A 19,555-nucleotide genomic window follows, 5' to 3' on the forward strand; every position below is an offset into this window, starting at 1 on the left:
GGAACCGCGATGCCGAGGGCGGGCGGGGTGGCGGAGCCGGGAACCACGGTGTCGGCGGGGGAAGGGGGGACCGCGGGTTTAACTTGAATAGTTCTTTAGGCTATTCTTTAAGAATAGCTAATTCTTTAGCTATTTCAGAGCTATTTTAGGATACTTCAACATATTTTAAGGTCAGTCAGAGGGGACGCCCTGTGAAAATGTAGAGTTTTAGGACTGCAGAGGTAGGCTTTGGTAAGGGGCCGGTTGTGGTGCCGTGGGTTGGGTCCCATGCTGCTGATCCAAAGGTGATTTTCCAGGTCCGGTGAAGTTGCTGAGGTTAGACTCATGAATAGACGCTGGAGGTTTGGTCTGAGGAAAATCCTGCACTAGAAAACTCACGACACAATTTTGGTGATGTTGATTTGTCAGAAGTGTTTATAACATCGAGGGCAGCCCGAGTTCGAGGTGGGGAGGGCTAGAGTCCAGAAGGAACCCTGCGCCGTTCATAATTCTAGGAGGCAGAAGCCCGCTCCCAGCCACTGGGCCCCTGGACTCAAATGGCAGCCCTTTTAAAATGTAAAAAAACCCTCCTCTCGCCCTCCCTCCCCGACTGTCAGTTTGTCAGAGGCGTTTGGCAGTCCAAGGGCAGCCTGAGTTCTGGATGGAGGCAGCTCGGGTCCGGGAGGAATCCTGCTCCGTTTGTAATTTTGGGACGCAGAAACCCGCTCGCGGCCGCCCGGCCGCTGGACGTGAATGGCACCCCTTTTCCATGGGAAAGAAAACTCACCTCTGCAGGTTCCTGATGTCAGTTTGTCAGAGACGTTTGGCACTCCAAGGGCAGCCCGAGTTGTAGCTGGGGGTGGCTTGGGTCTGGGAGGAATCCTGCTCCATTCGTAATTTTCCTAACCCTCTAACCTTAACCCTGAACCCTAATCTTAACCCTAACTCTAACCTTAACCTTAAACCAACGTGGGTAGAAAGAAAATCATTAAAATTTTAAAATATATTCTCAGTGTATGTATCAGAAGTTTTCCTTCTTGTAGAATTCTACAAAACCCAGAATGCACTGGCCTCATCAGAGATGTCATCCTATGGCATGCCCAGAAAAACTGGATTAATGGGACCGAATCCTGGCGGCAAGCACTGAAACCGGTAGGAACTGGTGTGGGACATCAGACGCTAAAGCCATACAAGAGCTACAGCTGGTACTAAATTGTTTACAGCTATTTTCTATACAAATAAAAAGTTGTTACCACTGACATCTGTTTTATAGATATCACTTCTCAAGTCCCACTGCTGGGCTCAACCTCACTGAAGGATGACGGGAGGGAGTACACAGTGCTTCATCTTTCACTGTCAGCCCTCAAAACCACTTTCACAAAAGAAGGAAAAAAGCACGTATCCTGTTTCTAGATGGCTCCTGTGGGTTTGGACACTATCTGTTATTAACATAAAAGTCAGGAAACAAAATCATGACATCTTTTAGGTCAGAAAAAACCTTTATGACCATCAAGTCCAACCATTAACCCGGGATTGCCAAGGCCACCGCTAATCCTTGTCCTCGAGTGCCACGTGCACCCATTTTTTCAATCCCTCCAAGGATGGTTACTCCACCAGTGCCCTGGGCAGCCTGTTCCAATGATGGACAGCCCTTTTGGTGAAGAAATTTTCCCTAGTATCTCATGTAAACCTCCCCTGGTGCAACTTGAGGCCATTTCCTCTCATCCTGCTGCTTTACTTGGTAGAAGAGAGAATCATTTAGGTTAGAAAAGACTTTTGAGATCCTTGAGTCCAATGTCAGGATCTTTCACTGGTCTCCAGGGTATGGTGTGATGCTTTTCATTTTCAGGTGAATGAAATAAGATCCCTGAGGCAAAGCTGTGCTCCCTGCATATCAGACATACCAAAATACTTCCGTACAGCAGCCTTTTGATATGTCTGACACCCAGACTCATGCTGGGCCTGCCTAAGTGTCATCCTTGAGAAAGCTTTCGTCCCTTTAAACATTCATGTGCCCTTTCTTCTTCTCATGTATTTTTACTACTAACAGGTTTCCCAGCTGATAACACAGCAATGAGTACATTATTCAGCCTGGATTGCTGACTTGACTGCTGGCAGTCTCCATTACAGCAACATCTTCCAACACTTACGGGTGAGGATCCCAAGCTTCATCTGAGTGTCCTGGCAGAACGTGGCTGATGCTGCAGGGCGTAATGGGGAGAGGCAGTGGGATGGGACTAGAGCCAGGGATCTCTGTCCAGACTCTACTCGGCACTGGAGTACACAAGCCCAGCTCCTCCAGTCCCCTGTGAGCCCCAGGAGATGCAGGGGAAGCAGGAGAAGCTTCTTGGGGCTGAAGTGACACTTGTGCTTCTTTTATTATATTACAGAGCTGCTATCAGTGTGCCACATCCCTTTCCCTCTTATCCCACATGAACTGTGAACTGAGCAATTATCTCTGTATTGTACAGGAGAGCTGTGAACCTTAATTAATTTGTGGGTTTCAGTTCTTTGTGCTCTCAAAATGCAGTGTGTTTTATTCCTTCACTACTTCACAGTTAATAGCATTATTTATTTGAGTCAGAGTAGTCCCCACCAAGCCTGTGTGATAGTGGGTTCCCAATTCTGCATGATACACTGGGCAGGCACATTTGGGAGAAAACCTCCAATGGGCCCTCCCCACCCCGGGAAGCAAACATACGTGGCGGTTCCCAAAAACCAAACCTACTGCCAGGCTTAAAGGCACCACTGAGAGCTTGTCCCTGTGGCAGTGAAGGGCAGGCTGTGAAGGATTGCAGAAAATGCCTTATTACCACAAAATGACGTGGCTCTGGTTTTCATTATTTTCACTCTGTGGGGAAAATCCAATGTGGTGAAGCTGGTGGCATATCAAGGGCAGGGCCAGCAGCAGCAGCTGTGTCTTTCCCAGGGAGAGCAGAGCCAGACATGCTCACAGACTTCCCAGGCCAGCCTTTGGGCATGCACCAAACTGGGACGGGAGCCCGTGCGCTGACTTGCCGACAGCCAGAATGGGGCTGGCAGAGATAGGAAAACCCCAGGGCTTGTGGCGCCTCCACACACTGGATCCGTGGGCCGCTCCAAGCTCTTTACACACCGCTAACTCATGTATTTCCCTGATGCATAATTCATACCTTTTTAGCAGAAGGTAAAAACTTCATAACTGTTAACGTGCAAGTGTTCATTAATGTGAGTATGCCATACAGCCCTTGGATTTGGAAGGCGCTCTTGAGAAAGAGCCAAAGTCTGTGAGCAGATTTTTTTTGAAAGCTCAGAGGCTGGTGGGCACCAGTCTCCAAATGATTCTCCAGTGGCTGCTGCTTCATCACGGTTCCGCTGAAGAACTTGGAACATCATAGAAGCAGAAATAAACAAACAGATAATTTCCTCTATACAAGGCATGGTGCTGGATGTGCTGTATATTCCACGTCTCTGTCCTGCACAGAGAAGTCAACCAAGCACAGAAGGGAGATAAGAGCATTTGTTCCCACAAGGAACATGGAGAGGATGAAAAACAAGTTTTCTGTTGTGTTCCATGCAGGGCTGTTTATAATGCCTGTGACTATTTTTAAGCCTGAGAAATGAAGGGCTGCCAGCTGCAGCTGAGGGAAGGTGCATTGTATTCTGGAGCACTGTCAGGTGAACAGAGCAGATACTTGTTACCCAGCAGCCAGCACAGGGACATCGGTGACACCACCCTCCCCATCCCTCTCCTTGGCAGAAGTCTGGCTGCAGGCACTGTCCTGGTAAGTGGAACTGCGTGCCTGCTACTGGGCTGACACCAACATTCACGGGGACAATGTCACTGTGAAAAACCTTCCAAAAGATATTGCTGGGTGGAAAAGGCAATCTCTAGGTGTAGAGGAGGAGCAAGGTCTGCTGTTGCTGCTGCCTGTTCTGTAAGACCATGTTTGGCGGTATGGAGACATGGGCAGGATGAGGGCATGGGCAGGATGGAGGCACAGATGGAATGGAGGCACAAGCAGCCAGGAGTACCCTGCCCCTGTTGGAACAGAGGAAGGATAGCTGCCTGTGAGGCTGCCCCAGGAACCAGGGATGGAGAGCAAATCAGAGAACATCAGAGATACTCCAGCTCCTTTGGCAAGGTGAACAGCCAGCCCCTTACAATCTCTCACCCCACTGCTGACACACAGGAACTCCTGGATACTGACAGCAGCTATTTTCAACAGCCTCTGACACAGTAGAGTGAGAAATAATTTCCCAGAGCCAGAATCTCTCTTTTGAGTGTTTCGGAGAGGTCTGAGGCCACCCAAACTCATGCTGTAGAGTATCACGGACTCTGGAACTGGCTCCCCAGGGAAGTGGTCACAGCCTGAAGCCTGACAGAAGTCAAAGAAGCATTTGGAAAATGCTCTCAAGCAGATGGTGGGATTTTGGGAATTGTCCTGTGCAGGGCCAGGAGTTGAACTCAGTGATTCCTCCAGCAGCAGGATGTGTCCATCATCCAGTGTCTGCGCTATGGGGACTCAGGAATAGCAGACAAAGATGTCAGTGCTTTGAAGGACTCCAACCAGGGGCAGGAATCTTTCAATGAACCTCCTTGGCCAGACTCAACTTCCTAGAGGTAACAGAGGGGTTTTGCTCCAAAGCAGAAATTCCCAAGCACTGCTGACGGCCCCACCCCAGTCAGACCAGTCACACCAGGGATCACAGCCCTGGCCAGAGGCACAGCTCTGACTCTGGGCAGGGCTGGGGGGGCAAAGAGCTGTGCTGGGAGCAGCCCCTTGGCAGGGACACTGCCCACAGGGATACCCCCAGTGCTGTGGGGCAGTTCCACTACAGAAATAGTTTTAGCAGTTTGGACTCACTGGTACAATGATAAAGTAAGGAAACTTCCAAATTAAACCCCACAGGGATATCCACTGAGGGGAATTTCATTTGCTGACATACCTAAGCCATGGCCAAGGTTGTACAGGACAAGTGTCTCAGCCACTGTTGCAAGCACCGGAGGGACTCTTACTACAGAGTCATGGAATCATTAAGGCTGAATGGCAGAAAACATTTCCAAAAAGGGCTGGAAGCAAACGGCTGTGCTGAGGGGAAATACAAAGGGCAGGGCAGAGCTTGGGATTGCAGCAAGACCATCCAAGTGGCGCTGGCTTTGGCAAAGCAGCACCTGTAATTTCATGTTCATCCAGCCCCCAGGCTGGCCGAGCTGTGCAGTTTGTGCAGCACAGAGCAGCCCTCAGCCCTGGCCAGCAGCCCTCGCCGACACCCAGGGTTGACCCACGCCCACCCACACCACCGCTGCCCACTGCTCCTGGCTCACCTGCCATCCCTCTGCTGCCAGAAGCAAAGACCAAGGAAAATGTCTGTATTTACCACTGAGAGCTGCCTGAAACCTTCCTCAGACCTCCAGACCTGCTATATCCAAATGACAAGTGACTGTCAAAGTAGGAGCTCAACGCAGTGCACAAGTTTAGACCTTTCCCATAGTTTTGGAGATATTTGTGCACAACCAGGCAGGCTGGGCTTAACACACACTCCAGTGGAAAAGGGCAACTTCCCAGACCTAGACCTGGAGCAAAGTGTCCGGGGTGGCTCGTTTTCATTGCTAAATCCCCCAGAAAACATCCACAAGCAAAACAGAGAAAGGGACTTGGAACAGAAGAATTTGAAAGCCTAAACAAAGGTCAAACCACAAGTGTTTGAGCAGTGTGGGAAAAGCTGCCTGCCCTTACCTCCTTTTCCAAAGGACATCATACCATGTTCTTATTTTACCTCCTGCAGTAGTGACAGCCTTCCCAGCCTCACGGTAGCGCAAATGTCTTGTTGAAAGCTCCCAACAACATGCCACAATATCAGCAGATGCCTGTACTTGTGCAACGCCTGCCTGCCCCAGCGCCGATCACTATTTGCTAATACAAATCCTTACTTTTCATGTCAGTGCGCCTCTCCAGTGCAAACAGCAAGTCGGAAGGTGACCCTGGTTAAAGGTTCCTGATAACCTGTAGCAAGATAGTGACTTGGCTTATTTTCACTTACATATTTCCCTGGAGAAGCTGTAGCTGTCAGGAACCTGGATTCAAGCAGAAGTCCATAAAATCTCATGCAGTGTCTACCTGAGCTGAGGAGGAGGAGCTGGACATAAACTGAAACTGTTTGGACACCAAAAGCACTTGGCAAAATAGAAACAAAACGCAACTAGTCCCCATGATACGCAGCCAGCCACACCACTGCCTCTAGTGTCCAGTTTCCCAACTGGAACACTTTCCCAGGGATATTAGCTTGAGGGGGCTCAGCCAAGCCCCTGCTCGCAGCCCACTCCATGCAGATGCAAGCCAGGGATCACAGTCCCGTTCTCCCGGAGGGGTGGGAAGGCTGGGGCTGGGTTTAGGGAGGTTGGCGGCCACTGAGAGACTTGGCTGCCAGAGTGCTAGTGCTGGAAAAGGCCCCGCAGTCATGCTTTTGGAATGCTCCCCTGCTCCTAAGACATTACACAATTATTTCCCCTCCCCGCAAACCCCCCTAATATAAATGTTTAAGAATGAGCTCAGCAGTAAAGAAAGGGAACTTTTTTTCCTTTTTCTGAAGAAAACACAGAGCGGCCACTCCATAAGCAAGGCTGTCCATGGGGACACTGCTGGAGCAGGGGCTGTGGGGATGGATGTGGGATGGGGCAGCAGCCCCCAGGCTCCCATCCCAGGTCAGACACTGCCTGGGAGACCAGGCAACTTGGGACCCACAGCCCAAGGCCACCGTCAAGGGATGACAACCCGCATCAACGAAAGTGCAGCTGACCCACCCTCACCACACCCAGGGACCCCCAGCCCAGGCACGTTCACCCCACCCTGTCGCACTGCATCCTACCCAGCAGCCCAGCTGGGCCACCCACCCTATGCCCCATTCCCCCACCCTTGCACTGACCCCACACCCCAGTAACCCCAACTTTAAGCCCATACCTGACCAGAGGCAGTAACCCCACACCCCATTAGGAACGCAGATCTCAGTCCCTCCAAACCCGACAAGGAAACCCTGACCCCAGTTCCCCCAAGCCCCAGCAGTAACCACGAAGCCCTGTTTCTCCGGACTCCACCAGTAACTTAGACCCCACCACAACCAGTAACCCAGACCTCAGTTCCCCCAGATCCCAGCTCGGGCCCCCCTCCCCACCAGTATCCCCCCGTCCCCGGCTGTCCCCGCTCCGCTAGGCTCCCCCGGACCCCGCACCTCTCTCGGCCTCTGCCCGGTCCCGCTCCCTTCTCCAGTTCTGTCCCGGCCCCGCCGCGCGGCTCCGGGCACCGCCCCGAGCGGGGCCGTACCGTGATGGGCTGTACCGAGCCGTGATGGGCTGTACCGAGCCGTGATGGGCTGTACCGAGCCGTGCGGGACTGTACCGGGGGCAGAGCGGGAACGCGGGCCCGTGCGAGGCCGGGCGGGGCCGAGCAGACCAGAGCCGACCCGACTCTACCCGAGCCGTGCCTACTCGGGTCTCTACCCGGCCCGTGCCTACTCGGGTCTCTACCCGGGCCGTGCCTACTCGGGTGTCTACCCGGGCCGGGGCTACTCGGGTGTCTACCCGGGCCGTGCCTACTCGGGTGTCTACCCGGGCCGTGCCTACTCGGGTGTCTACCCGGGCCGGGGCTACTCGGGTGTCTACCCGGGCCGGGGCTACTCGGCTGTCTACCCGGGCCGGGGCTACTCGGCTGTCTACCCGGGCCGGGGCTACTCGGGTGTCTACCCGGGCCGGGGCTACTCGGCTGTCTACCCGAGCCGGGGCTACTCGGCTGTCTACCCGAGCCGGGGCTACTCGGCTGTCTACCCGAGCCGGGGCTACTCGGCTGTCTACCCGAGGCGACCCGAGCCGCGCCGACCCGAGCCGCGCCGACCCGAGCCGCGCCGACCCGAAGTCAAAGAAGCATTTGGAAAATGCTCTCAAGCAGATGGTGGGATTTTGGGAATTGTCCTGTGCAGGGCCAGGAGTTAAACTCAGTGATTCTTGTGGATACCTTCCAGTTCTGTACTGCATGATTCCAGAATCACTGCAGTGCCTCGACCAAGCTGTGGCTCTGTATAGTGCCTCCCCATGGCAATCCCAGCAACCACTAACACAGGTCTGCCTGGCTTCCCTGAGGAGCTACTCTCTCTCATGTCCTGGAGGTTTGATGTGTGTTCATCAAATTGAAAAAGGATTTAAAAATAAAGGAGTATCATAAACACCCTAAACAATCAGATCTATATAGCATGTTGTCAATATAGATAACATTATTTAAATAATAAGCTCAGAACTTTCACCTGTAAATTAAAACCTCTTATTGAAATATATGCTGATTACAAGGCAAATGTCTTTGTTTTAATTATCTTAATTATGGGCTTTTAACGTCAAGAATCTGAATAATAATAATAATCTGAATAATTAATATAATAATCTGAATAAAATAATCTAAATAAAATAAAATAAAAAATCGTAATAATCTGAAATAAAAACACTCATAAATGGCAGCATGTAACAACAATAGCTGCAGCTGCTGGCACTTGGACTGGGCTGTCAGGGTGAGGAATTACGTGATTCCTGGGGAGGGCATGGTGGGTGGTGGGTGTGCAGGGAGACTATAGGGCTGAGAACAGTGTCTGAACATACCTGTCACATGAAGTGATGGTGGCAGCTTGGACTAACTGCATTTATCATCCCCAGTTGTATAGCTCCCACCCCTGAGTACTGCATGTGGGGGAGAGTTGCTTGCGAGTGGGAAGAGAAGGAGACTGGGCTGGTGCATGTGTACTCAGTTAATTTTAATTAGTTAATTAATTTAGTTAGTTGATGAGTTTTCCATTGTTTTGTCCTACCTGGGTGAGGCACAGCTGTGACTGCTGCATCCCTGGAGAAATGCTTGCCATGGACCAGGTCTGAGAAAGGCCTATCAGCTGTGCCCCTTCCACGAATGAGTCTGACAGTGCTTGGGGCAGAAGATCCCACAGCCACAGGGTCCAAGCAGCTACCTCCTGCAGCATGTGCCTCCTCACAGGGCACTGAGCTCAGTCCGTGGGCACTGGGATATTAGGCAAAGCCATTTCCAAGCAAAGGAGATGTGCTGATCTCTGCTTCTCAGTAGACAGGCTGCAATTCCCACTCCACAATGGTATGTGGAGAAGGAGAATTAACTTGCATTTTCTCTGGTTCACCACTAGCAATTTCATTCCCCCTTTTGGGCTCCTGCTTCCACTCCCATTGCCTGTTCCTGAAAAACTAATTTTCAGACGCTCATTAGGATGGTGTGTCATTGGAGTGTCCTGCCTCATCCTCAGCACACTGTGTGCTCAGTTGTCCTACTGCCTTTAGAAGTGCCCCCAGAGAGGGTTTCTGCTATGCTCCCAGCCTTGCAAGACATTTTGGAGAAAACCAGTGAGCTGAAGGGCAGATTGGCAGGCAGATTCAGATTGTTTTTCTTTTCTAGCTGGACATAGAGAAATAGGAAATCTTTAGAGACCTTGAAAAGGAAAAGTACTTCCCTCTGAATTGCTAAACCGATGGCATGGCTCAGAATAGCCTCTGAAGGGAGAGGGAAGATGAATGACATGAGGCATTCAGCACCTTTTCTTACTGTGCACTAGTTGTGAAATTTAAAAAGTGAAGTATCAAGGCACGTGCAGGCGAAGGGGAATGGCCAGTCACGCTGTGGACGTTTGGAGGAGTGTGTTATTATGTAAAGCAAATTGCGGAAAGGTTAGCAAATACCGCTGCTTCCCTCGGGAGCTCTTCTCTTGCCAAAGCCATTAGTGCACTGGCAGGATAACAGATCCTCTCTGCTAATTCTCTAGGTCATAAGCAAATTGAGACAGAAAAGCTGATCTGCTATCAATCTACATTAGGCACAGGAGTCCAGCTCACCTGTCCAGCAGCCACTGGTTTACAGAAAGTTTAAGGCTGGAATATCAAATTATAATTAAACTGATCCCATTTTGCTCACTGCTCAGGCAGGCTGGGCATAGAGCTCTGGGACAGGGCTGTACAATTCTTGCTGTCCCCAGGTGAGAGCACGGCACAGGGAGGGCAATTCCTCAGACAGTGCCCCGGGACTTCCACCGTGCTGCTTCATCCTTTCAGGGAAATCCACAGCCATGGTGTTGCAGCTATGCTCCATGTCCAGGGGCTCTGGGGTTGCGGCCCCACAGGGAGGGCTCGGATTCAGGCAGTTTGTGCTTACCTCAGAGTCTTGATGCCAGCTCACAGTTGTGCAGCTTGCAATTTGGAAAGGGACAGATCAGGGAAATGTTGCATATGGGATGTGGGAAACTCCTTCCCTAGAGAGGAAGGGGTGAGTGAGGGCAGGAGGAGGCAGAGTTTTTTCTAGAAACAACCCAAGTATCTCCCAGCATGGGCAGAAAGAGTTTTCGATAACCTCAATATAAACTGCTTAGTGCGATTAAAACAACCCGCTCTCATGGAAGGGAAAGCATTCCTCCCAGGGAGGATTAAGCCCAGGTCTGGAGCCCCTCCCTCCATGGACACACCAGTCTGTGGATGAGTACCCTGGGCATGGCAGGTGCTGGGACAGTGGTCTTCTCTGCCATGCGTGCAGAGAGGTTTAGCCTGGATATTAGGTAAAGGGTATTCCCACAGCAGGTGGTTGAGCACTTGAACAGGGTCCCCAGGGAATGGTCATGGCCCCAAGGCTGCTAGAGCTCAAGAAGCATCTGGACAATGCTCTCAGGCACAGGGTGGATTTTGGTGTTCTGTGCAGGGCCAGGAGTTGATCCATGCAGATCCCTTCCACCTCAGAATATGTGCTTCCATGACTTCAAACACAAGTGGTGCCTGCAAAACCTCCAGAGTCACATTTGCAGTGAACAAAGACACCCACCTGCACATCATTTCAAATCCTGCCTTTGATCTCAGGTTCCGGTAACAACCTTCTCCCCATCCAATTACTTGTCTTACAATTGACATAGAAATATTAAATTCCTAAGAACTAAAGCGCTTTCAAAGTATAACCTACTTTCAAAGTAGACAAGATTTGTCGTGGAAGCATTTGCTTTCTAGTCCTTGACATTATCAAAGTCACTGATGCCTCATCAGCAGCTCCATAAATGAGGCCTCCAAACACAATGTCTAGTTGCCTTTTGCTGAGCACTGTTTGCTGGCTGAGCTCTGATGATGGCAGTCTGGCACAAGTCCAGATTTTTGTTGGTGTTACATTTGGTCAGGGTGTGATTTCAGCAGAGGAACCCCAGCAAAGGCATTTGCCATTGCAGGGAAAGGAAGTCAAACAGCCATCGTGGAAGTGCTCCATCCCTAGAAGTGTTCAAGGCCAGGACGAAGCAACCTGGTCTAGTGAAGGTGTCCCTCCTCATGGCAAGGGTGGAATGAGATGAGCTTTAAAGTCACTTCCAACTCAAACCATTCTGTGATTCCATGATCCTTCAGAAGCAGCAACAGCAGGACACAACTGAGCAAAGAACAATTTGGTAAATGCTACTGTAGCAGGAGTCTTGACCTACAGATATCACTACAAAGTGACTATCCCAGAGGAGGACTTCCCTGTAAGGGTCACACCACTGCCTCACAGCCACATCCAGCCCCTTCTGCCTCCCTGGTGGCACTAGAGCTGGTCCTGGCTGCGCCCCTCTGACTGTGTGGCAGGTGGTGGCCCTGTCACCATCCCCTATGACTCTATAACCATGTGACCATGGTGTGCTGTGGGCATCCTTCTGCTGCCACACACTTCCAGGCGCAATCAAGTCTGTCCTGCAACCCTCTGACCATTGCTGAGTAGCAGAGGCAGCCGCTGGCAATGTGGGCTCACTGCTGCTAGCCACAGCATCCAGAAAACAGCTCAAATTAAAACTGGGAAACCTTTGCAATGGAGCAAGCACCATGCTTCTGGTGGCGGCGGCAGCAGCAGCAGCAGCAGCAGCAATGGTGCCCCTGGTCGACACCTCTGCCTGGTCCCAGCTCTCATCATAAATTGCTGCACTAACCTACATGGAGAGGCATTAACTTTCTCTCCTAAAACAAGGTGCAATTAGTTGGGCTTAAAAGAACACCAAGCAGTGCTAATTACTCTCTAAAAGATGAATAGAATTAAGCCAGAGAAGCAGAAAATTACCTTTGTGGGAGATCTGTTGCAGAGTTTAACTGAACAAGGATGGTAGCTGGATTGACAATGAAGAATTTGTCTTTTAACACCAGTTCACAAGCACCTTGACTATCACCTTTTTTTTGCTCCTGGAAATCACCTAGAGTTTGAATTAATAATTTAATAATAAATAATAACGAGCTAATAAATAATTAATCAATATTTACTTAATAATTAATAAATAATATTTAATTAATATTTAATTAATAATCAATAAATAAAAATTAATAAGTATTAGCTAACGAATAAATAATAAATATTTAATTAAATAATTAATGATAAGTAATATTTAATAGTATTAAATTATAATTAGTAAATAATAACAATCTAATAAATAAAAATATTTAATTAGATAATGATTAACAAATAGTATTTAATAATAGTAGATAATATTTAATCATTATTTATTAATACTTCGTTAAACTAATACATATAAGGATAACAAAATATCTTGTTAAAAGTAATTATAATAATAATAATTTTATTATTTTAATAAAACGAGCAAAATAAAGCAATGTAATAAAGAAAATCGTTATTATTTTAAACAAAATCAAACTAAAATAATAAAAACGAAAAAAACCCAGCTTTATTCTCGATATTTTAAACATTATCTTCAATCCAGAAACTACAAAACAGCTCCTCTCTGTCCCGCAGAAACAACAGCTCGTCTCCCTGTGCCACTCCAGACCCCGCACCCGCCTCCGGCCGCCCGAAAAGCCCAGGACGTGGCAGAAAGAATTGGCCACGACCAGCCCCGCCGCCCCAGGACACCGCCGGCCCCCAGATTCTGGCCCCAGCAGACGCAGGCATGGCGCCCGACCTCACCGGCGCTCCCCAGTTCAGTGAGCGCAGTGCTCCCGTCCTGGCGCACCGGTGCTCCCTGGACCGCTAACGCCGCCGCCTGCCGCCGCCTCTCCGCCGCCGCCTCTCCACCGCTCGCCGCCGAACTAAGGGCCGCACCCCTCCAGCTCACGCTATTTATAGCCCACGGCCGGCCAGCCCAGCCAATCACAGCCCGAGGCAGCGCCGGGCCCGCCAATCCCAGCCCGCCCGTTCCTGCCGCGCTCGCCTCCGCGACCCCCCGCTGTCCCCTCAGGCCCCGCTCCCGTGATCCCGCCCGCTCCCCGCCTTCTCCCCGTTTCTTTGGGCGAAGTTACGGCCGGGACCTGAACGGGGAGCCCCCGCCCACGCTTCCTGGGACCCAGCAGCACCTCTCGGGGCTGCGGCAGCTCGGCTGCACCGGCTCCCAAAGCGACAGCGGCCGGAGCGGCACCCCAGCAAAACGGGGGAGCGGGAACGGGCCGCGACTGAGCGGGCTGAGCTTGGCGGGACCGCGCCTGGATTCAAAGGGCGGCTGTAATTGGCCACCTAGAACCCTGACCTAGAACCCTGACCTAGAACCCTGACCTAGAACCCTGACCTAGAACCATAACCTAGAACCCTGACCTAGAACCATAACCTAGAACCCTGATCTAGAACCCTGACCTAGAACCATAACCTAGAACCCTGACCTAGAACCATAACCTAGAACCCTGATCTAGAGCCCTGACCTAGAACCATAACCTAGAACCCTGACCTAGAACCATAACCTAGAACCCTAACCTAGAACCCTAACCTAGAACCCTGACCTAGAACCATAACCTAGAACCCTGACCTAGAACCATAACCTAGAACCATAACCTAGAACCCTGACCTAGAACCATAACCTAGAACCCTGACCTAGAACCAATCCACCAGGATTGGCGGAAGCTTTGAGGCTGCGGCCCATGGGAGCGCGAGGTGCTCAGTTAGGCAAAGCCAGGGGTGCTCGCAGGGTCCGCGATCGCCCTGGGCCCCGCTCGCCAGACTCCCGTCCCCTTCTCCGGCCCTCTCTATTGCCCTAGTCCCGCCTAAAAGGCCCCCGCAGAGCCTCTATGGGAGCGCCCCAGCGACACTCGGGGCAGGGGGCGGGGAGGGGTGTAGCCACCAGCTCGCCCGGGTGTGGTGCCAGCTCGCAAAGCTGCGATGGCAGCGCGGAGCAGGGAGCGGCGGTGCGGAGGGTGTGCACAGCTCGCTGCGGGCTCTGAGCGCCTCTTCCCTCGCAGCGGTTCCTCTTCTGCGGGGACTTGGACTGCCCGATTAGGTGTCTTCTCAGTAGACAGGCTGCAATTCCCACTCCACAGTGGCTATCACAGACGCAGGCAAAATCCCAGCTCTGCCAGCCATTTCAGCTCCCATGTTACGGTCCCATTATTTTGGCCCTGCCCATCTTGTTCTATTTCCAGTCACAGGACCCAGCACCAACATCCATATCACAGGCCTACAGTGATTCCAGCACACAGATCCGACAGTGGCAATCCCATTATCAGTCCCTATCCCAGCCCCACAGTGATTTCAGCACCAGTCCTACAGTGGCTATCAAAGACGCAGGCAAAGTCCCTAAGCCGAACCCATTTCAGCTCCCGTGTTACAGTCCCATAATTTTGACCCTACCCATCTTGTTCTATTTCCAATCACAGGACCCAGCCCCAACATCCATATCACAGGCCTACAGTGATTCCAGCACACAGATCCTACAGTGGCTATGTCATTGTCAGTCCCTATCCCACCCCACAGTGATTTCAGCTCTAGCCCTGGAGAGCCCTTCCCAGCCCCAGTGATTTCAGCTCTTGGCCCACAAGCTTTATTTCACTGCATGCTCTCTTCTTCCAGCTCCAGATGCGTGTTTCTGCAATGCTGCTGGCTGAAACTTCTCCAGGTACAAGGCGCAGGATCTTCCTCCTGTCTCCAGCTCGGCAACATTTCAGCTCCCACCCTTGGGCCTAGAAGCCCACCCCACAGTCAATGTCCCCGCACCACAGTGAATTCAGCACCAGCCCTACAGCGGTTATCAAAGACGCAGGCAAAATCCCTAACGCGTTTCAGCTCCCCTGCTACGGTCCCATTATTTTGCCCCTACCCATCTTGTTCTATTTCCAGTCACAGGACCCAGCCCCAACATCCATATCACAGGCCTACAGTGATTCCAGCACACAGATCCTACAGTGGCTATGTCATTGTCAGTCCCTATCCCAGCCCCACAGTGATTTCAGCTCTAGCCCTGGAGAGCCCTTCCCAGCCCCAGTGATTTCAGCTCTTGGCCCACAAGCTTTATTTCACTGCATGCTCTCTTCTTCCAGCTCCAGATGCGTGTTTCTTGAATGCTGCTGGCAGAAACTTCTCCAGGTACAAGGCGCAGGATCTTCCTCCTGTCTCCAGCTCGGCAACATTTCAGCTCCCACCCTAGGGCCTAGAAGCCCACCCCACAGTCAATGTCCCCGCCCCACTGTGAATTCAGCAGCAGCGCTACAGTGGCTATCAAATACGCAGGCAAAACCCTGGCACTGCCAGCATCTCAGCTCCCGTGTTACAGTCCCATTATTTTGCCCCTACCCATCTTGTTCTATTTCTAGCCACAGTACCCAGCCCCAACATCCATATCACAGGACTACAGTGATTCCAGCACACAGATCCTACAATGGCTATGACATTGTCAGTCCCTATCCCAGCCCCACAGTGATTTCAGCACCAGTCCTACAGTGGCTATCAAAGACGCAGGTAAAGTCCCTAAGCCGAACCCATTTCAGCTCCCGTGTTACAGTCCCATTATTTTGCCCCTACCCATCTTGTTCTATTTCCAATCACAGGAGCCAGCCCCAACATCCATATCACAGGCCTACAGTGATTCCAGCACACCGATCCTACAGTGGCAATCCCATTATGTGTCCCTATCCCAGCCCCACAGAGATTTCAGCACCAGCGCTACAGTGGCTATCAAAGACGCAGGAAAAGTCCCTAACCCGAACCCGAACACATTTCAGCTCCCGTGTTACAGTCCCATTATTTTGCCCCTACCCATCTTGTTCTATTTCCAATCACAGGACTCAGCCCCAACATCCATATCACAGGCCTACAGTGATTCCAGCACACAGATCCTACAGTGGCTATGTCATTGTCAGTCCCTATCCCAGCCCCACAGTGATTTCAGCTCTAGCCCTGGAGAGCCCTTCCCTGCCCCAGTGATTTCAGCTCTTGGCCCACAAGCTTTATTTCACTGCATGCTCCCTTCTTCCAGCTCCAGATGCGTGTTTCTTCAATGCTGCTGGCAGAAACTTCTCCAGGTACAAGGCGCAGGATCTTCCTCCTGTCTCCAGCTTGGCAACATTTCAACTCCCACCCTAGGGCCTAGAAGCCCACCCCACAGTCAATGTCCCCGCCCCACTGTGAATTCAGCACCAGTCCTACAGTGGCTATCAAAGACGCAGGCAAAATCCCGAACCCGAACCCGAACCCATTTCAGCTCCCGTGTTACAGTCCCATTATTTTGCCCCTACCCCTCTTGTTTTATTTCCAATCACAGGACGCAGCCCCAACATCCATATCACAGGCCTACAGTGATTCCTGCACACAGATCCTACAGTGGCAATCCCATTATCAGTCCCTATCCCAGCCCACAGTGTTTTCAGCTGTTGCCCTGGTGAGCCCTTCCCAGCCCCAGTGATTTCAGCTCTTGGCCCACAAGCTTTATTTCACTGCAAGCTCTTCTTCCAGCACCAGATGCATGTTTCTTCAATGCTTCCGGCTGAAACTTCTCCGGGTACAAGGCGCAGGTTTTTCCTCCTGTCTCCAGCTTGGCAACATTTCAGCTCCCACCCTAGCGCCTAGAAGCCCACCCAACAGTCAATGTTCCAGCCCCACAGTGATTTCAGCCGCAGCGCTACAGGGCCTATCAAAGACGCAGGCAAAACCTTGGCACTGCCAGCATTTCAGCTCCCATGTTATGGTCCCATTATTTTGCCCCTACCCATCTTGTTCAATTTCCAATCACAGGACCCAGCACCAACACCCATATCACAGGCCTACAGTGATTCCACCACACAGATCCTACAGTGGCAATCCCAGTATCAGTCCCTATCCCAGCCCCACAGTGATTTCAGCTCTAGCCCTGGAGAGCCCTTCCCAGCCCCAGTGATTTCAGCTCTTGGCCCACAAGCTTTATTTAACTGCATGGTCTCTTCTTCCAGCTCCAGATGCGTGTTTCTTGAATGCTGCTGGCAGAAACTTCTCCAGGTACAAGGCGCAGGATCTTCCTCCTGTCTCCAGCTTGGCAACATTTCAGCTCCCACCCGAGGGCCTAGAAGCCCACCCCACAGTCAATGTCCCCGCCCCACTGTGAATTCAGCACCAGCGCTACAGTGGCTATCAAAGACGCAGGCAAAATCCCTAAGGCGTTTCAGCTCCCCTGCTACGGTCCCATTATTTTGCCCCTACCCATCTTGTTCTATTTCCAATCACAGGACCCAGCCCCAACATCAATATCACAGGCCTACAGTGATTCCAGCACACAGATCCTACAGTGGCAATCCCATTATCAGTCCCTATCCCAGCCCCACAGTGATTTCAGCACCAGTCCTACAGTGGCTATCAAAGACGCAGGCAAAATCCCTAACGCGTTTCAGCTCCCCTGCTACGGTCCCATTATTTTGCCCCTACCCATCTTGTTCTATTTCCAGTCACAGGACCCAGCCCCAACATCCATATCACAGGCCTACAGTGATTCCAGCACACAGATCCTACAGTGGCTATGTCATTGTCAGTCCCTATCCCAGCCCCACAGTGATTTCAGCTCTAGCCCTGGAGAGCCCTTCCCAGCCCCAGTGATTTCAGCTCTTGGCCCACAAGCTTTATTTAACTGCATGCTCTCTTCTTCCAGCTCCAGATGCGTGTTTCTTCAATGCTGCTGGCAGAAACTTCTCCAGGTACAAGGCGCAGGATCTTCCTCCTGTCTCCAGCTTGGCAACATTTCAGCTCCCACCCTAGGGCCTAGAAGCCCACCCCACAGTCAATGTCCCCGCCCCACTGTCAATTCAGCAGCAGCGCTACAGTGGCTATCAAAGACGCAGGCAAAATCCCTAACGCGTTTCAGCTCCCCTTCTACGGTCCCATTATTTTGCCCCTACCCATCTTGTTCTTTTTCCAATCACAGGACCCAGCCCCAACATCCATATCACAGGCCTACAGTGATTCCAGCACACAGATCCTACAGTGGCTATGTCATTGTCAGTCCCTATCCCAGCCCCACAGTGATTTCAGCTCTAGCCCTGGAGAGCCCTTCCCTGCCCCAGTGATTTCAGCTCTTGGCCCACAAGCTTTATTTCACTGCATGCTCCCTTCTTCCAGCTCCAGATGCGTGTTTCTTCAATGCTGCTGGCTGAAACTTCTCCAGGTACAAGGCGCAGGATCTTCCTCCTTTCTCCAGCTTGGCAACATTTCAACTCCCACCCTAGGGCCTAGAAGCCCACCCCACAGTCAATGTTCCAGCCCCACTGTGAATTCAGCACCAGCGCTACAGTGGCTATCAAAGACGCAGGCAAAATCCCGAACCCGAACCCGAACCCATTTCAGCTCCCGTGTTACAGTCCCATTATTTTGCCCCTACCCCTCTTGTTTTATTTCCAATCACAGGACGCAGCCCCAACATCCATATCACAGGCCTACAGTGATTCCTGCACACAGATCCTACAGTGGCAATCCCATTATCAGTCCCTATCCCAGTCCACAGTGTTTTCAGCTGTTGCCCTGGAGAGCCCTTCCCAGCCCCAGTGATTTCAGCTCTTGGCCCACAAGCTTTATTTCACTGCAAGCTCTTCTTCCAGCACCAGATGCATGTTTCTTCAGTGCTTCCGGCTGAAACTTCTCCGGGTACAAGGCGCAGGTTTTTCCTCCTGTCTCCAGCTTGGCAACATTTCAGCTCCCACCCTAGGGCCTAGAAGTCCACCCCACAGTCAATGTCCCAGCCCCACAGTGATTTCAGCCGCAGCGCTACAGGGCCTATCAAAGACGCAGGCAAAACCTTGGCACTGCCAGCATTTCAGCTCCCATGTTATGGTCCCATTATTTTGCCCCTACCCATCTTGTTCTATTTCCAATCACAGGACCCAGCACCAACATCCATATCACAGGCCTACAGTGATTCCAGCACACAGATCCTACAGTGGCAATCCCATTATCAGTCCTATCCCAGCCCCACAGTGATTTCAGCAGCAGCCCTACAGTGGCTATCAAAGACGCGGGCAAAGTCCCTAAGCCGAACCCATTTCTGCTCCCGTGTTACAGTCCCATTATTTTGCCCCTACCCATCTTGTTCTATTTCCAATCACAGGACCCAGCCCCAACATCCATATCACAGGCCTACAGTGATTCCAGCACACAGATCCTACAGTGGCTATGTCATTGTCAGTCCCTATCCCTGCCCACAGTGATTTCAGCTCTAGCCCTGGAGAGCCCTTCCCAGCCCCAGTGATTTCAGCTCTTGGCCCACAAGCTTTATTTCACTGCAAGCTCTTCTTCCAGCTCCAGATGCGTGATTCTGCAATGCTGCTGGCTGAAACTTCTCCAGGTACAAGGCGCAGGATCTTCCTCCTGTCTCCAGCTTGGCAACA

At 51.4% G+C, this 19,555-nt stretch overlaps 3 long non-coding RNA genes across 3 annotated transcripts; 1 reads left to right on the plus strand and 2 right to left on the minus strand.

The window, feature by feature from the left end:
- The first annotated feature begins 656 nt into the window (after positions 1-656).
- LOC147650307 (uncharacterized) lies at positions 657-2,102 on the plus strand. Its single transcript, XR_015276665.1, has 3 exons — positions 657-1,131; positions 1,253-1,373; positions 2,030-2,102. It is a non-coding gene; the product is annotated as an uncharacterized LOC147650307 (long non-coding RNA).
- On the minus strand, positions 1,460-7,340 carry LOC147650308 (uncharacterized). The gene is made up of 2 exons (XR_015276666.1): positions 7,189-7,340; positions 1,460-6,116 (listed from the first exon to the last, which is right to left on the minus strand). It is a non-coding gene; the product is annotated as an uncharacterized LOC147650308 (long non-coding RNA).
- A 1,390-nt stretch (positions 7,341-8,730) lies between these two features.
- On the minus strand, positions 8,731-13,059 carry LOC111945033 (uncharacterized). The gene is made up of 3 exons (XR_015276764.1): positions 12,921-13,059; positions 12,066-12,195; positions 8,731-11,405 (listed from the first exon to the last, which is right to left on the minus strand). It is a non-coding gene; the product is annotated as an uncharacterized LOC111945033 (long non-coding RNA).
- Between the last annotated feature and the right edge of the window lie 6,496 nt (positions 13,060-19,555).

This window comes from Cyanistes caeruleus, chromosome 15 (assembly GCF_971803275.1).
Source record: "Cyanistes caeruleus chromosome 15, bCyaCae1.hap1.1, whole genome shotgun sequence".
Classification (NCBI taxonomy): Eukaryota; Metazoa; Chordata; class Aves; order Passeriformes; family Paridae; genus Cyanistes; species Cyanistes caeruleus.